The sequence below is a fragment of the Carcharodon carcharias genome, chromosome 25 (assembly GCF_017639515.1).
Source record: "Carcharodon carcharias isolate sCarCar2 chromosome 25, sCarCar2.pri, whole genome shotgun sequence".
In the NCBI taxonomy this organism is placed as follows: Eukaryota; Metazoa; Chordata; class Chondrichthyes; order Lamniformes; family Lamnidae; genus Carcharodon; species Carcharodon carcharias.
The window spans coordinates 34,077,735-34,103,017 of record NC_054491.1 but is presented as its reverse complement, the minus strand read 5'-3'; the positions used below and the strand labels follow the sequence as shown (position 1 = coordinate 34,103,017).

Sequence of the window (25,283 nt, the reverse complement as noted above, 5' to 3'; positions counted from 1 at the left end):
CCACAAATCCCTAAAAGTAGAACAGTCAGAGAGATGATCAAGAAGGCATATGGGATTCTTTCCTTTCATAGCCAAGGCATTGAGTTATGCTAGAACTATATAAACACTAATTAAGCCACAGCTGGAGCACAGTATAAAGCTCTGGTCACCACATTCCCGGAAGGATAAGATTGCACTAGAGAGGGTACAGAGGAGATGCAAGGATGCTGCCAGGAACTGAGATTTTTGGATTGGCTGGGGTTATCATCTTTGGTACAGAGGAGGCTGAGGGGAGATTTAGTTGAGGTGTATAAAATTATTAACGGCTTAGATAAATCGGATAGGAAGGACCTATTTTCCTCAACAAAGAGATTAATAAACAGGGAGCATAAATTTAAAGTAATTGGTGAGATTAGAGGGGAGTTAAAGAGAGTGTTTCACTCAGAGGGTGGGGGGGCTATCTGGAACTTGCTTCCTGAAAGGGTGATAGAGGCAAAAACCCTCATGGTGTTTACAATATATTTGGATATGAAGTGCTGTAACCTACAGGGCCATGGACCTAGAGCTGGAAATTGGGATTAGGCTGGCACAGACACAGTGGGCCATATGGCCTCCTTCTGTGCTGTAGATTTTCAGTGTTTTTATGTTTTTAGAACCCTGAGAGTCAGTTTTCTTGGTGTTATTTTAGTCTGCTGTGTACACCTAGCTCCTACCTGCATTGCTTGAATGTGATCATTAATCCATCCCCATCACATTAACTTCAAAATCCTTGCCCTTCTCTTCAGATTCCCACCATCTCCTCATTCTGCCCTACCTCTACTGTCACCACACTTAAGACCTTTTCTCATTTCAGCTTACAGTGCCTTATCCACCGCTGTCTTGCTCAGTCAGAACATTCAATCAGCATATCCTTAAACTCTTAATGAAATCTTTTACTACTTTTCTCCTCATTTGCAGACACCTCCTCAAAACTAAATTGCTATGATGGTACTTTCAGTCACCGCTCAAACTGCAGTGGCACATGCCACTCCTGCAAAATAGCTGAATACTTTGATGTGCTATAAGATGTTGCACTGCTGCAAGTTGTTGAACAGTTCAGACTGGAATTCTGCTAGTATATTACCCTGCAAACCAAAGCTAAACATTTTGCTGTTTTAAAAAGTATTATGATTTAGTTGTATGGTTATACTCAAAGGGCCATAAAACCAGTGAAGTATTTTACCTTACATTACGCACACTGTCAGATAGTGATCTTTTCCAATATCCACAGAGTAAAGTGGTCTAACTTACAAAGGCTTTGGGTCATATGAGGAAAGCCCATTTACCATATGTCTTAGTTGGAAAATCAATGTGATGGTGAAACAAAAGCAAAATACTGTGTATGTTGGAAATCTGAAATAAAAACAGGAAATGCTGGAAATAATCAGGCCTGGCAACATCTGTGGAAAGAGAAACAGAGTTAACATTTCAGTCAAGGACCTTTCTTTGGATGCTGAGCTGTGCAGGGTATTAGTTCCCAGATTCAACCACTGAATTTGTTGATCTGTGATGGACAGATATTACTGTTATGCTCGGTTCCTAGGGAATTGCGAAGAGGGAGAAAACTCACCAGGGTTCCCTGTCCTGATTGCTACCTAGGAAACTCTCCTGGAAAGTGTTAAGGACAAGATTGGACTTGCCGAAAATTCTGTCCTTAGTCAACTAGCCAGATAAGACTACTTGCCTAGAGTCACACACAAAGTGTATAACTGCAAATTCACCAATGAATGGAACTGCTGTTCTTAATAAGTGACAACAGTCAAGTGGATCCTCCTGTCGTGACACATGGAATGTGAGTGTGGAGAGTGCTGGAATGTGCTGCCCCAAGTGTTGGCATGTGGATTTAGGGAGGGTTAGTGTCCGGTGGGCATTTTACCAGTGTGCTGTATTGAATGCCCTAATATGTTGAGGGACATAAAGGTTAGGATTAAGAAAAAAAGAGAAGCTTATAGCAGATACCGAAGGCTCAATATGACAGAATCCCTAAAGGAGTATAAAAATGCAGGGGGGAACTTAAAAAAGGAAATTAAGAAACTGAGAGAGTGTATGCGAAAGCATTGGTGGGTAGAATAAAGGAAAACCCAAAGGGCTTTTTTAAAATATATAAAGAGCAAGAGAATGACTAGGGAAAGAGTAGGGCCAGTTAAGGACCATAGAGGTAATCTGTGTGTGGACCCAGAAGATGTGTGTACAGTCCTCAATGAATACCTTGCATCAGTCTTCACAATGGAAAAGGACAGCATAGGTATAGACATCAGGGTGGAGGACTGTAAAATTAGAGGAAATTGGCAGAGAGAGAGAAGAGGCACTCGTGAGTTTAGCGGCCTTAAAAGTGGATAAACCTGCAGGCCCAGATGAGATGTACCCCAGGTTGTTGAGGGAGGCAAGGGAAGAGATATCAGGGGCCCTGGCAGTAATTTTCAAATCCTCTCTGGCCAAAGGTGAGAGCCCAGAGGACTGTTAATGTTGTCCCATTATTAAAAAGGAGAGGTAGGGGTAAACCAGGAAATTACAGGCGAGTCAGTCTAACCTCAGTTGTGGGGAATTTACTAGAAAGAATTCTGAGGGACACAATATCTGCACTTGGAGATATGCAGATTAATCAGGGATAGTCAGCATGGATTTGTTAAGGGAAGGTCTTTTGACAAATTTGATCAAATTTTTTGAGGAGGTAACCAGGAGTGTCGATGAGAGTAATGCATTTGTTGTGGTCTATGTGGATTTTAGCAAGGCTTTTGATAAAGTCTCTCATAACAGACTGGCCAAGAAAGTAAGAGCCCATGGGATCCAAGGCAAAGTGGCACGGTAGATCCAAAATTGGCTGAGAGGCAGGAGGCAGAGGGTGATGGTAGAGAGGTGTTTCTGTGACTGGAAGTCTGTTTCCACTGGGGTGCCACAGGGCTCAGTGCTGTGGCCCTTGCTGTTTGTGGTGTACATAAATGATATGAACTTAAATGTAGGGTGTATGATCAAGAAGTTTGTGGATGACACGAAAATTGGTAGGGTAGTAGATGGTGAGGAGGATAGCCATAAACTGCAGGAGGATATCAATGGACTGGTCAGGTGGGCAGAGCAATGGCAAATGGAATTCAATTTGGAAAAGTGTGAGGTAATGCACTTGGGGAAGGCTAAAAAGACCAGGGATTACGCTATCAATGGTAGGATCCTGGAAAGTATTGAAGATCAGAGGGACCTTGGTGCGCATGTCCACACATTCCTGAAGGTAGCAGGGCAGGTAGATAAGGTGGTTAAGAAGGCATATGGGATACTTGCCTTAATTAGCCGAGGCATAGAATATAAGACCAGGGAGGTTATGCTGGAACTGTATAAAACGCTGGCTAGGCCACAACTGGTGTATTGTGTGCAGCTCTGGTCACCACATTATAGGAAGAATGTGATTGCACTGGAGAAGGTGCAGAGGAGAATTACCAGGATGCTGCCTGGGCTGGAGGGTCTGAGCTATGAGGAAAGATTGGAAAGGCTGGCATTGTTTTCCTTGGAGCAGTGAAGGTTGAGAGGGGATCTGATAGAGGTTTATAAGATTATGAGGGGCATGGATAGGGTGGATAGGAAGGCACTTTTTTTCCATTAGCAGAGGGGTCAATAACCAGGGGCCTTAGATTTAAGGTAAGAGGTAGAATGCTAAGAGGGGAATTGAGGAGAAATATTTTCACCCAGAGAATGCTGGGAGTCTGGAACTCACTGACTGAAAGGGTGGTTGAGTCAGAAACTCTCGTAACATTTAAGTATTTAGATAGTCACTTGCATTGCCATAGCCTCCAGAGCTATGGGTCAAGTGCTGGAAAATGGGGTTTGTGTAGTCAGACCTTTGTTGAATAGCGTGGACATGATAGGCCGAATGGCTTCCTTCTGTGCTGTAAACATCTACAAGTCCATGAGTGTATGTGGACCTTGAGACCAGTGGAAAGCGTGTGCTTATTGTAGAGCTCATCCTGTAAAACATTTCAGATACATGCAACTTTGGGCTCCGCACTTTTTAGGAAGGATGTCAAGGCCCTGGAGAACGTACAGAAAGTATTTACTAGGATGGTACCAGAGGTGAGAGACTTGAATTATGTGGAGAAATTGGAGAAGTTGGGTTTGTTCTCCTTAGCCGAAGGACCTGTTTCTATGCTGCATAATTCTATCTTTCCATAAGATGAAAGGGAGACCCAATAGAGGAGGTAGATAGATTTTTGAAATATCGGGGAGTTGGGGGCTATGAGGAGCGGCACGAAAGAGGAGTTGAGGCTTGGGGCAGATCAGCCATGATCTTATTAAATGTCAGGGCAGGCTTGAGGAGCCGAATGGCCTATTCCTGCTCCTATTATGTTCTTATTATAATAGAGGTATTCAAATTATGAGGAGTTTTGATAGATTAATCAGAGAGAAGCTGGTTCAGTATCCAAATATCAAAGATTTAAAATAATTGACAGAAGAATTGGTGGGACACTACTGAGCAGAAATTTCTTGAGACCGGCTTGTTACAAACTGGACTGCACTACCCTGAAAGTGTGTGGGAATCAGATTTCATAGTAACTTTTGAAAGGCAATTGGACACACACTTGAAAATTAATTTGCAGGTTATGGGGGGAAAAAAACCTGGGATGTGAAACCATATCGAGCAGCTCTTTCAGAGATCTAGCACAAACACAACAGCTGCTTCTGTGATGTGTGATTCTTTGACATGGCAGGATGGGCATTCACATTCATCATTGGTTATGACTTCCCAAAAAGAAAAATCGTGATCACAATCTGCTGACTAAATAAAGGCTGGCTGGTTGCTTGGGATGAGCAGGTACAGAAAAGACCAAAGTGAGAAGAGATCGAAGACCTGGAACCCTGACACAGGCTATTTTTAGAACAGCCTCGCCTCCCTCAAAATGGCCAACCAAACTTGGAAGCCTCTCAGGATAAAACAGGAGAATCTGGATGGATTGCTGGCCCACCCCGATGGCTGTGGTTAGTGATGTTGCTGGATGCAGGTTGCAGCATTGAATGGTATAAGAACTTCTGCAGTATATGGTTTGTTGAGAAACACGTTTGAAGATAAATGCTTTTGTGGTTGCAAACCCCTTAGGAATAACAGCCACATAATTTGACAGTTTTAATTTCCTTGATTCTCTTGTATCCAAATGCTCTCGCTTCATTGTGCAACAATATAAGGTCACTGCTTTCAGCTGAAATATTTTGCTCAAATTAATTTCAGGCATGTCTGGTATAAAAGAAACACCAAAACCATCATAGATGTGACAGAACTGCTTTAATTTGCAGTGCAGTTATGGTATGACTCTTCTTCCCAGTGTTCTGGTCTGATGATCTGCCTTTCTATCACCCCTTGTACTGCCATTGCTTTTAATGAACTCATTACAGAATTGTGGGAGCAACAGCGACTGCTGGAGGATTGAAAACGAGAAGTGCAGACTTCTATAAAATCATTCTGGAGCTTTATTTGCCATGAATTATACGCAGTTGCTAATATGAACAGCTGGGTAACATTGTAAAGGAACAAAGGATTTGCATTTATATAGCGTCTTTCACGATTTCAGGATATCCAAAACCAAATTTTACAGCCAGTGAAGTGCTCTTGAAGTGCAGTTGCTGTTGTAATGTAGAAAATAAATTAGTTTATTAGAACCAGCTGAGGTTATAAATTCAGATATGATGATACCACCAGGAATGCATCCAATGGCCTCATCTCTCCAACCTCTCCGTCTATTCAAACTGCCCTTTAACCCCACCTTCAATATTTGTATAACTAAGCAATACATGTTATCTCCTACCTCTTGTTTCTTGATCAATGGATAACATGAATCTGATTGAATATCTAAACTACTTTGTTACATGATGCTCTGATCATTGGCTGCCACAGTTCTACTTTGTGTGGTACTTTCAGTTAAGTAGAGTCCTTCTGAAAGAAGGATAGCTCAGATTATGGGAAGGAGTGGAGATGGAAAATTCCAAGTGAACACTAGAAAAAATTGCGTGGGTCAGGAGAAACTAGAGAGGGTGTTGAACCGATGGGTTTCTTAGGGATGTTTTGAAGGAAAGGAAGGAATAAGCAGAATTAAAGTGCCTTTATGAGCAATTTCAAAGAGCAAGGACCGACCTGTGATGGTGAAGTGGGTGGACAAGCCCCTGGAGTTGGGGAAAAGGGTAACTGTGCAGTGATTGAAAATTATCGCAGTGAGAAAATGACTGCTCTGGCTAACCTGAACAGACAAAAACTCAGACACTTTCACTGATCTACGGTTAAAAAGTAACCAGCAACTTGCTGTTTGAGGCAAAAACCAGTTCCAAGCTATTATAGTGTATATACACATTCATTAAAAGCTTGGCATGTTCTGGATGGCAGTTTGGTTCTTGCTTTCAGATTTTCTCTATTGTCATTTTAAATCCTTAGCTGATGCACCACAATGATTTTTTGTTGTATTTATAAAGCCAATTGAATTTTTGAATACGCCAATTGAATTTCTGAATACGTCAATTGAATTTCTGAATACCACAATTAACAAGACAGTACAGAATAGGATTAAAACCTACAAAGTCTTAACCTTTCCAGAAACTAGTCAAATTATTATCATAACGATAGGCTTACTTACAGAACTACAATAGTTCATTTGAATGGTGTGCTAAAGCACCATGAAAATTCAAACCTTTCTTTCAATATTAGGGCAAATTTACCTGGTTCTTATGTATTAGTGAAGGTTTCAGCTTTGGTTCAGTGAGGCACCCTTGTCTCTGAATCAGAAGGGTATGAGTTCAAGGTCCATTCTATTGGACACTTGAGCACACAATCTAGCTAATGCTCTAGTGCTTCACTGTTGGGAGTGTCATCTTTTGGCTGAGATATTAAGCTGAAGCCCCATCTACCTTCTCCAGGGGGGACATAAAATACCCCTATTGCTCTTTTTCAGAGAGCAAGGAAGTCCTCCTGTTATCCTGGCGAAGATGTATTCCTCAATCAATATCACAAGAGCAATGGTCATGCGATGTATCGCATTGCTGTTTGTGGGACCTTGCTGTGCTCAATTGGCTGCTATGTTTCCTACATCACAACAGTGACTACACTTCAAAAGCACTTCATTGTTTGGGAAGTGCTTTGGGGTGTCCTGAAGTTATGACAGGCAAGTTCTTTCTTTTCTTGTAAACATAGGGAAATATTCTGCACTCGCAGGAACTAAAGCTCAGGAAAATCTTCCTGCTGCTTTTACATCAATACCTGGGAAGGAGCAAGAGATCTCAGCTTTTCTTTTGCAAATGATAAGAATGAGCGTTGAAGTTAGGTGCATGTATTTTCTACCTGGTATCTTGGAAGAAAGAGAGAACATATACCCGTGCATAATGGTCAACATGGGCCAAAGTTAAATGACACTGTTTTAAAATCCATTCAACCAGGTAGAGCCATTGAGTTGCAGAAGGTTATAACACAGTTTGAGGCCTATGCTCCCACTGACCCTGGCAGCTGCTGAAACCCTAATGCTGCTTCCATCACCTTGAAGATTAACTTCTGTAATGCTTTCCTCTACGATTTTCACACCTCCACTCTTCACAAATTCCAGTTCCATTCAGAACCCCACAGTCAGTGTCCTCATTAAACACTTACCCATCTCTACATTCTTGACAAGCTTCATCCACTAAATTGATATTTTTAATCTATCAGTATATCCTAACAAAAGACTTGGAGACATTAGCTCACATGAACAATGAGAAATGATTCTACCTTATGTTTATGTGTATACAAGCTGATCATTCTGTGTCTGGTCTATTTTTGTACCATTAGGCCATCTCGTGTATACATACATCCAGCTCTTACATTCTGTGTTGAATTGTTGATATTTTGTGTCCGCTTAACGAATGTTAATTCACCCTCAGTGGGTAGGCATCCTCTATGTGCCACCATATCAAATCTGCCACAATATGGACCTAGTGTTCAATCATGTTTTGGAAGATATTAGTATTGACCCTGCTTATTATTGCCTAGCAATTAGTGTAAAGACCACAACTAATAGGCTCCTTTTTCTCAGTACATGGATTAAATTACTTAAAGGCAGTTGTTGCCTCTTTAGAGAGGGATGCACCATGGAAAGCAAGACCTTCCAAAGTTATAATCAGAACCCTAGAAAGAACTGTGTCGTTATTGTTCAGTGACACCATACGTAGCAGTTTGCCTCAAATGAATGATATTGCACCTTTGTGTTTTATTTAACTTGACAGAAGTGTAAAAAAAATTATTCATTCCAGTTCAGCTGCAGGAAGCAATTGGTCTCAGTCTGTGACACTTCTGATGAAGGCTATGGTCAGTTTCATGTTAAGCTGATAATTGACTATAACTTTGGAAGGTGCTGCTTTCTGTGTTGCATCAGACAGTTGGGTAATTAATTCTGTTACTTTGCTTCTGACAGAGTGTAATTTTGTCATGGTAACAATGATTTCATTATATTTAGAAATACATATGGGTCAGAGTTTTAATAACTGTAACTTGATTGGTGGGGTGAAAATAACATCAGAAAGTAGCGAGAGTGAAACTTGAATGCATAGCAAACTCCCAAAGAACCTTGAGATAGTATTATGGTCCATGGGGTTGCTGGAAGTGTAACTTTTTAAAAATGTGATTGGCTTGCTTTTTTTTTCCACTTCTAAGTAATTTCACTGCTGAGGCTCCACAGTACAGTTAGCAAGGATGAACTTTGGTGTTCTGAAGTTGGCAGTGTTTGTTGCATCATTAATAGGCACAATACCAGTTGTGACAAGTTGCTCTTGTTAATCATGTAGCTGATGGTACCTGGAGTTCGAAAACACTGGCATTATTAATTTAATATAGTTCCACTAGAGTCCATGGATTTTGTTGATTGCATTTCTGCTTAAAATACTGGAGGTATGTTCTCCCTAAATGATCCATTTGAATCTTGTGTTTCACCGATGAAGCTTTTTTTCAGAACGTGAACCAGTGACAGTAAGAACATAACACCTAAGATTGGTGTCACGGACCGATGTGCAACTAAAACTAAGAAATAAATTTAACACAGATATATGGAAAAATATCTCAGTCAAAAAGTGAAAAATTTCTTGAATAATCTGGCAAATTGGATGGTGGAGGCAGAAAGGTTTGTTTAAAATGCAGTTGGCTGTTATAATGGGAGAGTTAAGGCATTAGAGGAATGAGCTGCAATGGGCCAAAATAGTCTTTCTTATACAAGAACAAAGCACCGTAAATGCTGGAAATCTGCAATAAAATCAGATGATGCAGGGAATACTCAGCAAGCCTGGCCACATCTGTGGAAAGAGAAACAGAATTAGCGTTTTGGATCAGTGACCCTTTGTCTGGTCTTTTCTTACCTTTGACTTACCTGACGTTTCAGTGCAGTACTAAGGAAATGCTGCACCATTGGCAGTGCTGTCTTTCTGATGCTTTCTGAAACCAAGGGCACCATCTGCCTCTCAAAAGAACATGAAATATCCAGTGGCACTGCTCAAAGAAAAGCTGTGGCGTTTTCCCACCTCTCTGCAACATTTATTCTTCAATCATCACCACCAAAAACAGGTTACCCGGTTATTACATCATTTGTGGAAGCTTGTGCATTACAAAAATGCCTACACTTTCAAGATTACCCAATTAGCCATGATTGTGTTTTGGGATGTCCTGAGGTGGTGGTGAAGGGCGCTATTTTAAGGCAGCTTATTTCTTTCATTGTGCTGTAGCCAAAAATGTGAGGTGAAGCACAGACTGAACACAAGCCATTAAAGGGTGGGATCTTCCACTTCAGTTGTCCCAAAGCTTTACTTTTAATACTTTTTTTCCAAAGTTGTTTCATATGCATTCAGCTTTGGGAGCTTACCTTAACTTTTTTATTTTCTCCCCTTTAAGTATGAACATATTGATGGGTAATTTTGCTCTTTCGTCTGAATCAAAATGCCAGCAATATCAAATTAAAACAAAGCTGCATGTTTAGTTGTAGGGTCTGCCGACATGGATATGATCCTATGGTTAATTTCTAGGTTAAGACTGCATGAATTGCGCTGGAGTTGTGTGCAGAAACCCGGGGAGGGGCAAGGGGCTAGTGGAAAGGAAGGTAAAAGTTTCACCAATTGAGAATTTTAGCCAAAGGAGTTGGTGTAAGTCAAGAGGGGGAATAGAACTAAATGGATCATGTTTTTAGAGTCCAGGTGCCATGGCCAAACTGGTTTCCTTCTGTGCTGTAAAATTAGACAACAGCAAAGCGAGATTTTGCATTCACCCCAACCAACAATCAACAGGACATTTTACCCCCTTAGCCTCCTTCCTTATCCCTACCAGAAAAATTATATTTTTAACATTTTAGATGTTGTCTGGAACGTTACTCAAGTTGAAAGGTAATAAAAACAATTGGCGAGGATGGGTAAGAAAGAATTAACATTTATTTATACAACATCTTTAAGATGTCCTATAGCATTTTACAGCCACTTTACCTTGAAAGTCTTGTCACTGGTCAGGAAAATTGTACATGGCAGAGGCCCACAAACTCAAAGAGATTACCTCTTTTGGTGGTGCGGGCTGAGGGTTAAATATTGTGCAGGGCACTGGGATTGTTGCCTTGTTCCTCTTCAAATAGGACCATGGGACGTTTCCTGTTCACCTTGGTTAAACGCCCCTTCCAATATACTGCACTTCTGATAGTTCAGCACCCCTCAGTGCTGCATGAAGTTGTACAAATGAAATGTTATGTTTCATCATTGGTGTGTCATAGGCCGTACACCTTAGAATTGGTGGTTAATAGCTGTTTATTTAAAGCTTTCCTCCAGGATGATGGAGCTCCTTTTTAAATACGGACATGAAAGTGCTGGAAATACTCAGCTGGCCTGGCATCATCTGTGGAGAGAGAACCAGAGTTAATATTTCATGTTGAAAATGACTCTTCTTCAGTAGTGGGAACTCCCTTTTTAGTTCATTTTTCAGTTCCAATTCAAACCAATGTGTTTGCATCTCAATGATGATGTGTATGTGAGCTATTATGAAGTTATATTATTGGTCTTGCAATCCTATAAGTTAACCTGTACCCAGGAAAAATATAGTGTCTTTAAATGTAGATATAAGGCCTTTAATGTGGTGAAGCATCCCAAGGCATTTCTTAAGAACGTTATCCAACAAAATTTGATACTCAGCCACATAATGAGACAGTAGAACATGTTATCAAAAATTTCAGTCTAAGAGTAAGTAGGTTTTAACGAGCATGTTAAAGGAGGAAGAAGAAGTGAAGATGTTTGGGGTGGGTGGGCAGGCTGGAAGGGGAGGTGCGTGGTGGGTGGGTATTCCAGAGTTTAAGACCTAGACAGCTGAAGGTGATGGCATTGCCCCCATGTTGGGGGAAAGGAATGTGGGGACGCAGAAGTGGCCAGAATTGTAGGAAAGCAGAGTACTCAGAGGAATGTAAATGTGGAGGAGGTTACAGAGATTGGGAGAGGTGAGAACATGGAGAAATATAAATGCAATTTAAGAATTTACACACCAGACTCTTGCTCTAGCATATTCCATTTCTTGCTTTGTAATGCACATGGACTGAGATTGTGCCCCTATGGCTCAGTCAGTGAAAGCATCACCTTGCTTAGAGTTGAGCTCTACAAACAAGAAAGTTCACGTTACATCCCTGGTGTGTACTGAGTTAGGGGATCAGCAGGAACACTAATGTTTGGCCTTGGCTTTACGGGCTTGAAAGCCAGTGTTCCTATTCCTGATTGCTATCCAATCAATGCTGCCTGGTTCTGTGTGTGTTTATGTGTGCGTGTCTGTCTGTCGCAAATATATTCATTTACCAATGTTCATCCTCTCAGTGTTGAACATTAAAATATTTTAGGACTGAAGCAGTTTGTTTTCCCCTTAGAGAAGAGCCAGGTGTTGATAAAGCTCTGAGCCCTAATGATCTTATATTTGTCGCCAATGCACATTTGTAATTGTATATCTACTATGATATTGGTTTTACATGTAGCAGCAACCACTTCACCGGTCCGGTTAGAGAGTGAACAAGAAGGTTGGAGCCTGAAACCCAATGGTGATAATCATAGCTAAACCAAATTAAGTAGTCTAGGAACGAAGGTTATGACAGTATCATTGCTGGAACTTATGGTGGTGTGGTACTCACACGACACTGCGGTGCACTAGTTAAACACTGATCCGTATATACCAGAAAAGCTGCTTTTCCCTCTTTCTCTCTCCCAATTTTCTACTCTTTTCTCCCCACCTCTCCGAAAAGTGTGAGCTTGGGCAAGGTTACGGTTCTGCTGGCAGGCTTGCAAAACCTTGCTCAAGAAGCCCTTCCCCATATGATTCCAGATGTTCAGTTAAACCAGGCTACTCCAAAACTGGGGCACCACTGGTGAGACTGAACTCAGACACACACGTACTTTTCAGCAGCAGTTGTGAGCAGGAGAGGAAACCCTGTCTGGTGTTTTTATTACTTCCTCACCTTACAGAACTAGAAGGTGATGAGGCCAAATGTTGCACCTGAATTGTTGAGCCAGTTAATTGCCTTACATCATTTTGGAAAGGCCGAGAACTTCAGTCTAACTTGGCAATTTATATTTTACAGGGACTGCTCTTGTGTGATGCTGTGAACTGCGTCTTGGTCATTGGTCTGGACTTTCTAAAGAAATCTGCAGATACCGGGCTCCCAAACATCGGTGAGTCAAGGATTGAACGTACCTCTCGAATGTAGGTTCTATCATTGCGCCACTATGGAGTGAGGGGTGAGTGTCAGCTCCAGCCCTGCTCCTCTTTATAACTGATTTATATTGTGAGAAGTGGGGAGGAACTGACTGGGAACAGAAGAGAAGGATCGCACCTGGCCACACCAGAACCTCCTGACAGTCAACCACAGTGGTGCTGATTTGAGAACAGGCCGAGTACTTGCCTGCTTTCCCAGTAGGACAATGGTGTACAATTGAAGATGAGGTACAAATTTCTAAGAAAGAAAATCACATAAAAAGGAAATTCTTCAGGAGGGGGGAGAAATAATCAGCCACATCCTCTGTTCAGTCAGCTGTGAAATTCAGTTACCTTGGTAACATTTTTTAAAATCCAACTCAGCAAGTGATTTCTCTTAATCCTCTGCGTCACTTTCACAAACCAGGTGTATTTAGAACTATTTAGCATGCAGGACTGTGTGCTGAGAACAAAACGAAACCTTAAAATTAAAACTACCTTGTTCCTCTCCCCCATGCACCAGCAGCTCTCCTTAGAGCTATTGATAGCACTGGTCACTCTGAGAAATGAATGGGAAGCAAAGAACGGGGCAAGGGAGGGAAAGGAATAATTGGAATAAAATAAATATTGCTTTTTCTCTGGTCCTTCATCTCATTGCTGGTTGCAGGTTCTTATTGTGTACATGAATTTGCTTGTTGCACTTCAGTGTAATTCATTGTCTGTGATATGCTTTACACGGTGTTATGTTAATATTTCTTTAATGAAGAGTATTAATATTCAGCTTTGTTTGCAAGACTACAATCTCCCTATGCAAGACTGCACTCCACATGTGACCTTATCCCTGCTAGTCAGCATTGGTTGAACTGTATAATTGTATAGAAGATATAATGGCCTAGAAATTAAGCTGCACCATCTTTCAGGTGTCAAATGGTCTCCTAAACCACCTCGTGGTGGGCAGGAGGCTAAGACCGATTGTGAGATGGAATTTCCCACCATGTTGACAAAGGCCAAAAAAATCAGTGTGCAGTCCCCATGCCTGAACAGGTATAAGTCCATTTTGGATGTTCAACAAAGGGGCGTAACATGTGTTTGAGGGCTGCACTGTAACGTTGGGTTGTTTTGAGCCAGAGCAGGTGCCAGAAGTAGCTGCACATAGGAAAACCAGGCTCCACATGTGGCCTAGTAGGGAGCCCTTAAAAGGCCATAACCATCAAGGTAGTACTAAAATATACAACGTTCCCTCCCACCTCACTTTGGCCACTGCTTTTGCCCTCTTGGCAATTGCTTCCTTCTCAACGACCATTCAACAGCGGCGGCTTTGTTGCAGTGACCTGATCATCAATCGTGCTTCAGCAGCTCGATGGGAATGACACCTGAGGCCCAATATTGGGTCTATCTCACCATCCAGGCTCAGGAATTATCCACACTTCCAAGCCTACGCATGTATAAGTGCAAAGCACGATGCACATTGCACTCTACAGCAACCTGCGAGAGTCTATCAATTTCTGTAGCTCAATTAGAAAAAACATTCCTCCGTTACAGAAGCTCCTTGTGACAATGCTGCTGGTGGATGTACAAGCATATACCCAGAGCTTAGCCTGGCTGGATTGGAAAAGGTGAATTTGCCTAAGCATCGAATCTGGGCCAGCTTTATACTGGAGGGTGCACTGTGTGTACTCACAGTTAACACTGAACAATGTGCTATATCTTGTATTATTTTTGTATGATTGCATAAAACATAAATTAAGATAAACAATTATTAATTATTATAAATCTCTTTACAGTATATATAAAAAAAGCAAAGTATAATTTTTTTAAAAAAACCTTTTAAAAGTCATCCATTACTGATGGTTTAATGAGTTTCATTCTGGAACCTTCTTGGAGAAGTGGGCTGAATGGCTTTAGTAGAGGGGTGCAGATCTAGTGGGACTGAAACTGAAGCAGTGAGAGGGCTAGGGGGAACTAACATTTAGTGTATGATCCTGACGAGTCTGATGAAAACAGAATGAGATATGTTGTGTTTTCTGGAGTAAGCTAGTGTGTCTTACACAGTTTATGTTGAAATATATTTGGAATCTTGACTGCCCTGGGCTAATTGCTGTCCCACAACTTGGACTTCAATTTGGGCTCCAATCTCTATTTTTTAACGAGCACCAATGGATCGACTCAGATTCTCTACTCAATGACAACTTCCCGAAAACACCACCTCTTCCCGTTTTCCCTGGTGCTATGACTATGATTGAATCTCAATTGCCAGCCTACCGAATTCAAATTCCCCCTCAAATCAATCAGTTAGGGTTCCTGGTCCTGATTGCTATCCCAAGACTCCTTTTTGGAAATAATACACGAGATGCTGATTGTGAAGTTAGGTTTTCTCTTTACCCCTCCCCGCCCACCATGTCATTGTCCAGCGCTGCACCTGAAGAATGAATACTTGGGTGAGCTATCAGAGACCACCTGTGAATCATTGCTCTAGCGAGAGAGGGTGTGTGTTTGTGTGTGTGAGAGAGAGTGTGAGTGAAACTGGTTCTAAAAGAAAACCCTGATCATATAGTGACAGATTAGCTCTATAATATTTTTTTTCAAATTGAAAAATGGAAGTCCTGTAGGGCAAGAAACTGTTAGGATTGGAAAGAAGAAACCTAGGCGAGAAAACCAAGTTAATTAGAAAGTAGTAATTTGATGACATGGTATTACAAACCCTGAGGATTGTAGGGAGAAGAGAAGATAAGTGAGGAGCTCTACAGTTTTGGGATCCTGGAAAAGAAAGAGTAGAAAAGACAGTATGATGAACTTTGTTTGCAACTCAGTAAGGAGAGGAGTATATAGCATGGTATATTTAGCACAAAGGACAATAGCGGAAAGTTTAGAGGAGCACTGGCCGTAGTCTATAGATATATTAGAGAAAGACGAGTGGTTGAGACTACAACAATTTGTCAAAACTCTGGGCTGTTCTTTTATATCCATACTGAAGCTGCTTCCTTGCTAACACTGTCATCCATGAGGTCGAAGAGGGCATGGATTCGGACCCATCAGATTGGTGGGTGATAGATGCACTCATAACATTAACATTCCGCCATCTTCCTCTAACATGATGCACAGTGCCTTAAAGTTGTTGTGCACTCACTTAGTTCAGCATTGAATGGTGGTGAACGGATTGATGTGACGTGACTGCTCTTTAACTTTGAAACTCATAATCTGCGGAGATGAGGCAGAGTCCTGGCTGTGCTCCCAGGCCCTCTGAATGAACCAATATATTTATTGAAGGTGTGAATTAATTCCACACAAAACAAAACCCCAGTAATTGTTGCCAGGAACAAGTTCTGTGCATCCAGAGCCAAGCGTAAGGAACGGGGCCAACTGATGCAATAATATGGTGAACGAGGTCCTCAGGATAAACTGTCTATACATACATCGGCTATCCCTCGATTTGAAGATGATGTCTCTACTCAAGGTCATGAGTTTCAGCCAGTGGTCTTCAAGTGACTGAACAGATTGATTCTCAACATGCATATTTTTGGGCGCATGGGACAGGATATCCCATGAGGTAGTGAGATCCAGAGTGCAGGATTTACTTTCTTTTCTTTCCTTTGCTGCTGCTGTGCCTCATCATTAAGGCATTTGGACTGGAAGCGTGATACAGCTTGATGGACAAGTTATCGTCATTCTGAATGATTGGTAGCAAACTCCACCCAGTCATTAATGTCAACACCATCATGCTTCAAGGAAAGCGTCAGTGTCTTTGAAGCATTATCTATGTCCTTCCTTGAACATTAGCAATTTGAGAGTTGAGAGGACAGGGCCTGGTGGGGAAGATGGTTTTCAGGCATCCGGACACAGTGTCCAGTCTATCAAAATTGATTTTGCAGGAGTTTTGCCTGAGTGCTTCTGGGCCAGGCTTCAAGAAGGGCACCAATGGTTGTTTGACGGTCCTCTGATTGAATCCGGACGATGTGGCGGAGGCATTGCTGATGGAATTTCTCTAGCGCTCTTATGTGTCGGGGATACACAGCCCAGGTCTCCCTGCAGTACAGCAGTGTGGTGACGATAATTGGTCTGTACACTTGAACTTCTGTTGACTAGCAGAGGTCCTTGTTGTCAAACACGTGCTGCTGTAGCTCATGGAAGGCTGAACTGGCATAGCTGATTCAGCATTGATCCTCCCATATATGTTGAAGGAGAGGCTCTATAATGTGTTGAGCACTTCCCATACCTCAGCAGCTACCCCTCTCAGTAGGCCACCATTGACGAGGAAACCCAAGTAGTCTATGAAAGCAACTACAACTACCCTGAGATTGGATCATTGATTTGGTCTTGGACTGATATTGAGAAAGGTGGTATAAATGACCTGAGCCTTGTGGTCTGTAATTCAGGATGGCTTCTGAGTGAATTATTATTTTTCCTTTGTCAAAATTTTCACCCTTACTTTCTTAACCTCTGTTTTCTGTTGGGGTATGGTTTCACAGTGGTAAATCTTCAGGTACTTGCCTAGTAGGCATTTCGGCTATGGGTAGCATCACAATCAAGGCTGAATTTGTCACTTGTGCAGGTGCTAATGGATCAGAATCAGCAGCAGAAATCCTGGCTTCTTTCTCCTTATTGTTTTCTTTCTTACCCCTCCCTTTTTTGTGTGTGTGTGTGGTGGGGGGGCACGCGCGCGCCTGTGCTCCCTGTCTGTCTCTCTCTTTTCCCCACCCGCCACAATTCTTGCTGCCGCTCCCCCTCTCGTTCTAAAGAACAGGCACTTGGTGGCATAGAACTTGAATATTGCTGAAAAGTGAGACATGTTGCCAAAACTTCTTGTCTTGCACTTGTCAGGACGAATGCAAGAATGCCAAATTTCAAGCGATCACGCCAATTTATCCCACAGGAGAAAAGGGGTGCTTATTGGCCAAGGCCTTGCTATGGAAAAACAATGGAGAATTATAGGCTCCCCAAGCTCCCAGGTAATTCAAAGAAGATGGAAGGCTTGAACATATTCCTTATGGTTGCAGAGAATGGGTCCCAGGGTATGAATGTATGCCGCTTCTAGCAAGCATAAATGGGCCATGTTACGAGCTTGACTGATTATCCTAAATTGGTTGTTCGTGTAGCTATTAGCACACTCTGGATTGTTCAGAAAGTGCTGACCAATCACAAAATCACATCTAACAGTAGATGTTTTGTTTTGGGTTTTGTAAGTGTGGGTGGTTGAATACAGTCTGCCTATAGCAGACAGCCAGAGGAACATGCTGTTTGATTCAAGCAAAATACTGCAGATGCTCTGAAGAAAGGCCATACAGATGCAAAACGTTAACCATGTTTCTGTCTCCACAGATGCTGTCAGACCTGCTGAGTTTTTCCAGCATTTTCTGTTTTTAATCGCTGTTTGATTCGATCAGCCAACCATTGTGACGTATGGCCTATGTACTTGGCATCACATTGGCACTAAAATTCATACATGAGATTGCTCAATTGTGTGTTGGGCAGAATGTCTTTCTGGACTGACTGCAGCATCTTAGTAGCAGAAAATACCACTTGCATCATCACTTCATAGTAGCAGTGTGGAACGGCTTGTTTAACCTGTCGTACAAATTTTTTAGGTGCCATCATACAGGGAAATGGCTTTCCTGATCAGATCATTACTTGCTGTGTATCTTGCAAACTCGTAAATGGGCCAAAGGTCACTATTTTTGGACTCAAAGTACCCATTCTACCTCTGATTTCCTTGGACTAGATGATGCCTATAAAATGACAGGTGAAGACTGAGAGAAGTCAGATGAAGGTTCTCTTGGCCACTCTTAGCAGTGAATCAGCTACACACCTGGTCTGACCTACTGACTGAATGTGAGGTCTTGTCCAACAAACTGTAAAGGTGTCACTGCTTGCACACTGTTAAACTGCATGGCAATATAACAGCACTTACTTATGACATGCATGCATGCAGACCTGTGCTGGAGGTGGCACAGATGCGTGTTCTACCATGTTGCCATGCCACACTGTTTTCTAAAAGGTTAAGGGGACGATATCTTGTTGTCTTGATCCCCTCACACTGGCATCCTTGCTGTTGTGTTGTTGCGTCCCAACCTTCAAAGACACAATTTACTGTAAGGCAATGGGTTTGAGCATGGTATTGTTGGAGTATGTTGGGGAACATCCCTTCTTGATCTTATCCATGAAGGTTTGAGAATATATTGAAATACTCTCAACTTGTAGTTCCTTTTCTGCAAGAGAGAAACATGAAACATAATCACTTACAGAAGTAGAATCACAAACATTCTAATACACCCTGAGTTTATTCAGTCCTAGGAGCTGTTATTTTGTGTGATCTTATGGATACGTTTTACCTTGACTTTCATGGATTGCTGGTGGAATTCTATTAAACAACATATTGCAATTATTTAAGATTTTCCAACCCATGAGTTGCAAGATTTTGCATAAATCAAATTATATGATTTAAGTTATCACACACCACTGATATTTGCCCCACTGGGTCCTAATATAGATTGAACAGAGACTCCTTTCTTCTCAGAAAGATGATCCACACTAATGAGGATTGAACACTAAGAGAAAGTCCAGCTGGTTGCAGCTGTTGGGACATGAAGTCACAAAATTGGATTACAGAAGAAGCACTTAGGACCAGGAGGAAACGAAGCAAACATCTCTTTGATTTTAATAGTAAATTGGTTTTGTGTGCAGATAATATTCAGCACAAATATGTAATTGTAGATGCACCCACAAAAATGCTATAACTGCTGGTTTAACAGAATGTGTATAAACACAGGGTTTATTTTCTTCTATTCAGCAACTTCAGAAGTAGATGTGAGTACCTTTCCTTATTAAGTAAATATTTGCATTTACACTATTTTGCAGTCATAAAAAAGTATGACCACTGACTGTGGTGAAAGTAATATTACCAACTCACCATAGCAACTGTCGTTTTTATTAATCCACTAAGTGTTGATTTGGTTAAAATGTTGATTCACAGTATGATTCGTTTTTGGATGTATTTTCTGCTCTTCAAGGCAGATGCTCTCTGTGCAGGGGGAAATAGCATATCAATGTGGAACGCTTCCAGGTCAGATTTAGTGCAGATGACTGCGGAATAAAACTCCCTCTACTTAGCTCCAACCAATGTGCCTCAAGTTCAACCTCTGAAGAGCGGACCTTATTGCGCCAATATGATATTTCCAAATCTCACACCAGCCTCTATGATTGTGGTTGAGATTTCCCATTTGTGGATTGGCCAAGGCAGTGGGATGATCAAAGAAAATGCCTTAAAATGATTGGGGTTTCATCTTTAATTACCTTTGCATGTCTTTGCTCTATTATAAATGAGGAAAGCTTCCTAACAGGCCAGGCTGGAACTTGTAACTAAGAAAAAACAATTTCAAAATACTGTGAGATGCTTCTTGTTAAATTACAAGAAACCTGAGCTTCAGTATTTATAGGGTGGCGGGAGGAGGGGGACGTTGTAGCAGCTGGAAAACCCAGAAATGCAGGTAACCCAAGAATTTAACAGCAGGGCTTTATTTAACTTTATTGGGTCTCTTTCTCAGCTAGCAGCCAGCCAGATCGAGAGGCTGGCAGGTGGGAAGGCCACCAGAACAAGGCCGCAGTGGGGAGGAGGGAGGGAGTATGTCAGGCAGACATTTTTGGCGGGGTGGCGCCATGGTGAATATGGGGGATGAGCATTGAAGAGTGTGTAGAGGTGGGGAAGGTCCAATCACAAGCAACGGTGCTGGCTAGTTTGGGGTCCGTGAGGGAAGCACTCCTGCTCCTCCCGGCCCAAAGCAGTGCTGGAAAGGCATTTAATTTGATGAATCTGGCCATTCTCACCTCCTTTCAGCTGCTGAGTTCTGGGAAACATCGGTCACATGTACAATCAGAAGTGGGATGCAATTGTGTTTTAGATTTTTAAATCTTTAAATCTCTCTTTCACCTGTCCTGGGGTTTCTCAATACTGACAGAAAAGGAAAGAACTTGCATTTATATCTTGTCTTGCCCCTCCTCAGGGTATCCAATATATTGCACAACAAATAGTTTACTATCGAGTAGCAGTAACTGATGTCATGCAATGCAATAGTCGCACAGAAAGATCCCACCAACTATATTTAAATGAATGACATGAATGCAGCAGGGAGGCAGTGGTATAGTGGTAATGTTGCTGGACTAGAAATCCCGCAGCCCAGGCTAATGCTCTGGGCACATGGGTTCAAATCCCACCGTGGCAGCTGGTGAGATTTGATTTTGGGTAATAAATCTGAGATATAAAGCTAGTCTCAGTAATGCTGACCATGAAATTATCATCGATTGTCGTAAAAACCCATCTGGTTCACGTCCTTTAGGGAAGGAAATCTGCCATCCTTACCTGGTCTGGCCCATATGTGACTCCAGACCCACAACAATGTGGTTGACTCTTAACTGCCCTTTGCAATTGCTTAGCAAGCTATTCGGTTCAAGGGTAATTAGGGATGGACAACAACTGCTAGCCTTGCCAGCGGTGTTCACATCCCAAGAAAGAAAGAATAAAGAAAAAAAGTTTAGCTTAGTAATTTTCTTGAAGAAGGACTCCAGTAGTCAGTCACCATTTGGGGGAAGGGTGGGGGGTGTTGGTGGAACTTGCCTCTATGTAAATAGTGTGGCAGCTAGTTTTGTCTACATACAGTGATGTTCCACAAACAGCATGCATGGCTAATTTTTTTCTATGTGACTGCTCCTGGACAAATTATTGACCAGGTTGCCTGAGGCTCCCTTGCTGCTCTTCAGCTTCTGATTTGGATGTACCTCTCAACAGGAAAACTTGGGTAAAAGTCTCATGCCATAAAATGGCATCTCCTGACAATGCTGTGCTCCTTCAGTATTGCAGTGAAGTGTCACAGCCTTGGTTATGTGTTCAAATACTGAAGTGCAACTTGACTCCATGACTTAAAGCAGAAGCAAGCGTGCTCCCAACTTGGCCAAGCTGACACTATAAAGAAAGTAGAATCAACTTTGATCACCAGACATACTTGCAATTCTTACCAGAAACTTTACTCGGGAATTCTTGGTCATTGAATTTTCACAAAATCAGAAATTTCCACCTACGCCTTCCGCAGAGGTGTCAATGCAGTTTGTTCTCAATGCATCTTTTTGACGAAGCTGCTTTCAGTTGACAACACTTCCAGTTGCCGCATTTGTTTTCTTCTGCACGCTGCCACTGTTCATTCCTGGCAGTGGGCAGAGGCTTGGAAAAACAGTATTGGACAGAGCGGGACCATTACAACTGAGCTCTGCAGAAGGATAAACCCTTTGTTTTTTTTGTCTTAACCTGCAATTGTGGGTGCAAGGATACCAGCTAGAAATTGCTGACTGTTCATACAAAACATGGACAGATGACATACATAAAAAAGGAAGAATAAAACATGCAATTATGCAGGATCTTTCATGACCAGAGGTCACCAGAAAGGACTTCAAAGTCACTGAATTACCTTTGAAGTATGGTTATCTTGTAGGGGAACATGGCAGCCAGAATACCAAACACTAGCAAGTGTTAAGTGAAAGCGCAGAATATACAGGCATTTCAGGAAAGATGAGTAAAGTCCACAGCGTAAGATAGCTGCTTCCACAGAGAAGGGAGTATGCTAACCCTTAACTCTGGCAGTATGAGGAAACTATCACGGACAACGTCCGCGGAACAAGCCTATGGTTGCTATGGGATTGACGGCTTTGCCAAACTATTGGATGTGGAGAAAAGCAACATGCTCATAATTTTTACCATTTAAATTTATCGCCCTTGCTGTCTGGCAGTTGGCTACTAGTGCCACCTACATACTAGTGACTCTACTTTTAAAATATTAAAACACATAAGATATTAGGATGTTTTGTGAATTTTATGTGGTGTTTTATAAATCTGAGTTGATTTACTTCTCTTTTTCTTTCTCACTCCGGTATCTACTCTACCTATTTGCCTTTCTCTCTTTTCTCCCCCTTCTGCCAACCACTCCCAAGAACATAACACAACAGGACTTGCGCTGCAGTTCACCACTCCGTGGCGCTGACCATTCGTGCTGCAGTCTAGCACCTTGGAGAATCCACCTTCAGGCCTGTGTTGGAGCCAGTGTGCACCTATTGCTAACAGGAGCTGGGTGACAAGGTTAATGCCCTCTGCTGGGCACAGAAGCCAGCTGAGAATGGGGGAATGATAGGTGAAAGAGTTGAAGTGGCTTGTTTTAAGTGCCTGAATAATTCTGAATGAGAAAGCAGATTTTCTTCCCATCACTGCCTGTTTGTGACACGTTAGTGTGATTCTTCTTCCCGAACCAAGACATACCCCTTTGCTATCCAGCTGCTCTCACCAGTTGCATCCTGATAAATCTAATTGCGGTTTGAGTATCACTTGCTGTGGGTTCTCTTCCTGCTCCCACACTGTTACCACTGGTGCCCCCCCCAAGGATCTATGCTTGGCCCCCTCATATTTCCCGGTTGATCAGCTCAGCTGAAAAAATCTCCCCAGATAAGAAATAGTCCATTCTTGATGTTCTTCCCTCCTACCAAACTGTCCAGACTGGTGGCCAAAAATGTTAATGTGTATGGCTGTAATTGCTTTGTAGCCCAGAGAGATAGTTGTGTTTGAGTCTTTTGACTGGCATGGAGAGTTGGGGTTTTACAAATGAGTCCCCAAAGCACAGATGCTTGTGTGTTTTTAGTGAGCCAAATGCAAAACAAATCATTAGTACAATCAGCCAATGTAAAGGTGGAGCTACTTTATTCCATTTCCCCGTCTTCTTAGACACCGCTCCCTTGACACCTCCGCCCTCACCTTCAACAACAAGCGTGAGGAGTTCATAGACTTCTTTGTCACTAAGATCAAGACCATCCTTGTCCCTCCCTTCCACTAGTCCACCAGGTCAAAATTCCTTTAATGTTCCCCACTGCCCTAGCTCTGAACTTGCATCTTTCTCTATTTACTTTCCTAGCTCCCCTTATGCCCTATCCAAGCTCATCTTATCCATGAGACCTAATTCCTGCTCCCTTGACCCTAATCCTACAAAACTGCTGATTCGACAACTTTCCCTCCTGGTCGTCATGTTAGCTGATATTGTTAGTTCTCTCTCTTTAGGTGTTGTCTCTCTCTCCTTTAAATCTGGCCTCATGACCCTTGTCCATCAACCCTTGACCCTACTATCCTTGCAAACTACCACCCCTTCTCCAACCTCCCTTTCCTCTCCAAAGTACTTGAACATGCTTTTACTTTCCATCTTTTCCCGAGCTAAATGTTTGAATCCCTCCAATCAGGTTTCCATCCCTTCTGCTGTACAGGAATGGCACTTATCAAAGTCACAAAAGGCATCCTATATGACTGCGACAAAGGTAAATTATCCCTAATCTTCCTCTTTAACTTGTCTTCAACCTTTGACACAGCCGACCATCCTTCTCCAACACTCCTTCACTGCTATCCAGCTGCTCTCACCTGGTTGCATTCTTATCTAATTGTAGCTTGAATATCACATGCAATGGGTTCTCATCCTGCTCCCACACTGTTACTGCTGGTGCTCCTGAAGGATCTATCCTTGGCCACTTCTTATTTCCCAGCTCTCTGCTATCCCTTGGCGACATCATCCGAAAGCACCACATTAGTTTCCACGTGTATGCTTATGACACCTCACCACCAACTCTCTCGACTTCTTCACTGTTGCTGAATTATCAGACTGCTTATCTGACGTCCAGTACGGGATTAACAGAAAATTCCTGCAATTAGATATTGGAAAGACTGAAAGCTTTGGCCACGATATTTTTGATGGCAGACTTTCCCTTCCCACCATCCAAGGATTTGGCAGCAAACACACCCCTGCTGCCCCGTAGCTATTTCATGCTCCAATGATGTTAGTTGGCTGGAGGCGGGACTTCTGTACCTCAGTCAGGAGGAAGTCCCGCCTCAGAGAGCTGCCGACCAGTCAGATTGGCCGGCAGCTCTCTAGTCCCTGCAGTGCCAGAAGCCGAAGTGAACAGCACCAGGACTGCAAGCAGTCCCCAAAGCCTAAATCCTGGGAGTCCAGGGCCAAGTAAGCTTTGGGGTCTTGAGGTGGGGTAGGTAGGTGAGGCCTGGGGGGCTAGACAAAGTCGGGTTGGAGTTTTGGCGGAGGCTGGGATATGAAGAGAGCCCCCGCAGAGGTCAGACCTTTTGGGGGCTCCCAGTGTTAAAAATGAGGCTGCTGATGGGGAGCAACCACACCACCCCCCCACCCTCCTCCCCGTCCTTCCTGCCTGATGCCTGAACAAGTTTAATTTGCAGGCTTTCCCCCCTGCTCCTGAATTGCCTAACTCAATGTAAAATTACAGAGAGGTTGCGGTGGGCAGAAACCCTGTGGGAAGGCCTTCTAAAAAATTTTATGGTCACCATCCCGCCTAGAAATCCGTCAGCTGGGCAGCAAAATTCTACCCAATGATTTTTGATCCTCACTCCAAGCTTCGTTCCCTAGCTGCCGACCCCATCTCACTCACTAGCAACAGTCTAAGACTGAATGAATGTCTTTGCAATCTTGGTGTTATATTTGACCCCCAAGATGAATTTATGAACATACAGTTGAGCCATCGCTAAGATGCCTATTTTTAAACTGCAAAACTTTGC

The 25,283-nt window shown here is 42.5% G+C and overlaps 1 protein-coding gene across 11 annotated transcripts in view; it reads left to right on the top strand.

Annotated features, from left to right (window-relative positions):
* The window catches only part of pknox2 (pbx/knotted 1 homeobox 2), a 432,107-nt gene that overhangs the window by 237,018 nt on the left and 169,806 nt on the right, over nt 1-25,283 (top strand). For 10 of the 11 annotated variants that reach the window (XM_041174176.1, XM_041174172.1, XM_041174169.1 and 7 more), the window contains one exon: nt 12,582-12,672. The gene's annotated coding sequence lies outside the window, so the exon portion shown is untranslated. Of the gene's footprint in view, nt 1-12,581; nt 12,739-25,283 lie in introns of all 11 variants that reach the window. The other variant, XM_041174177.1, reaches the window with a different exon arrangement.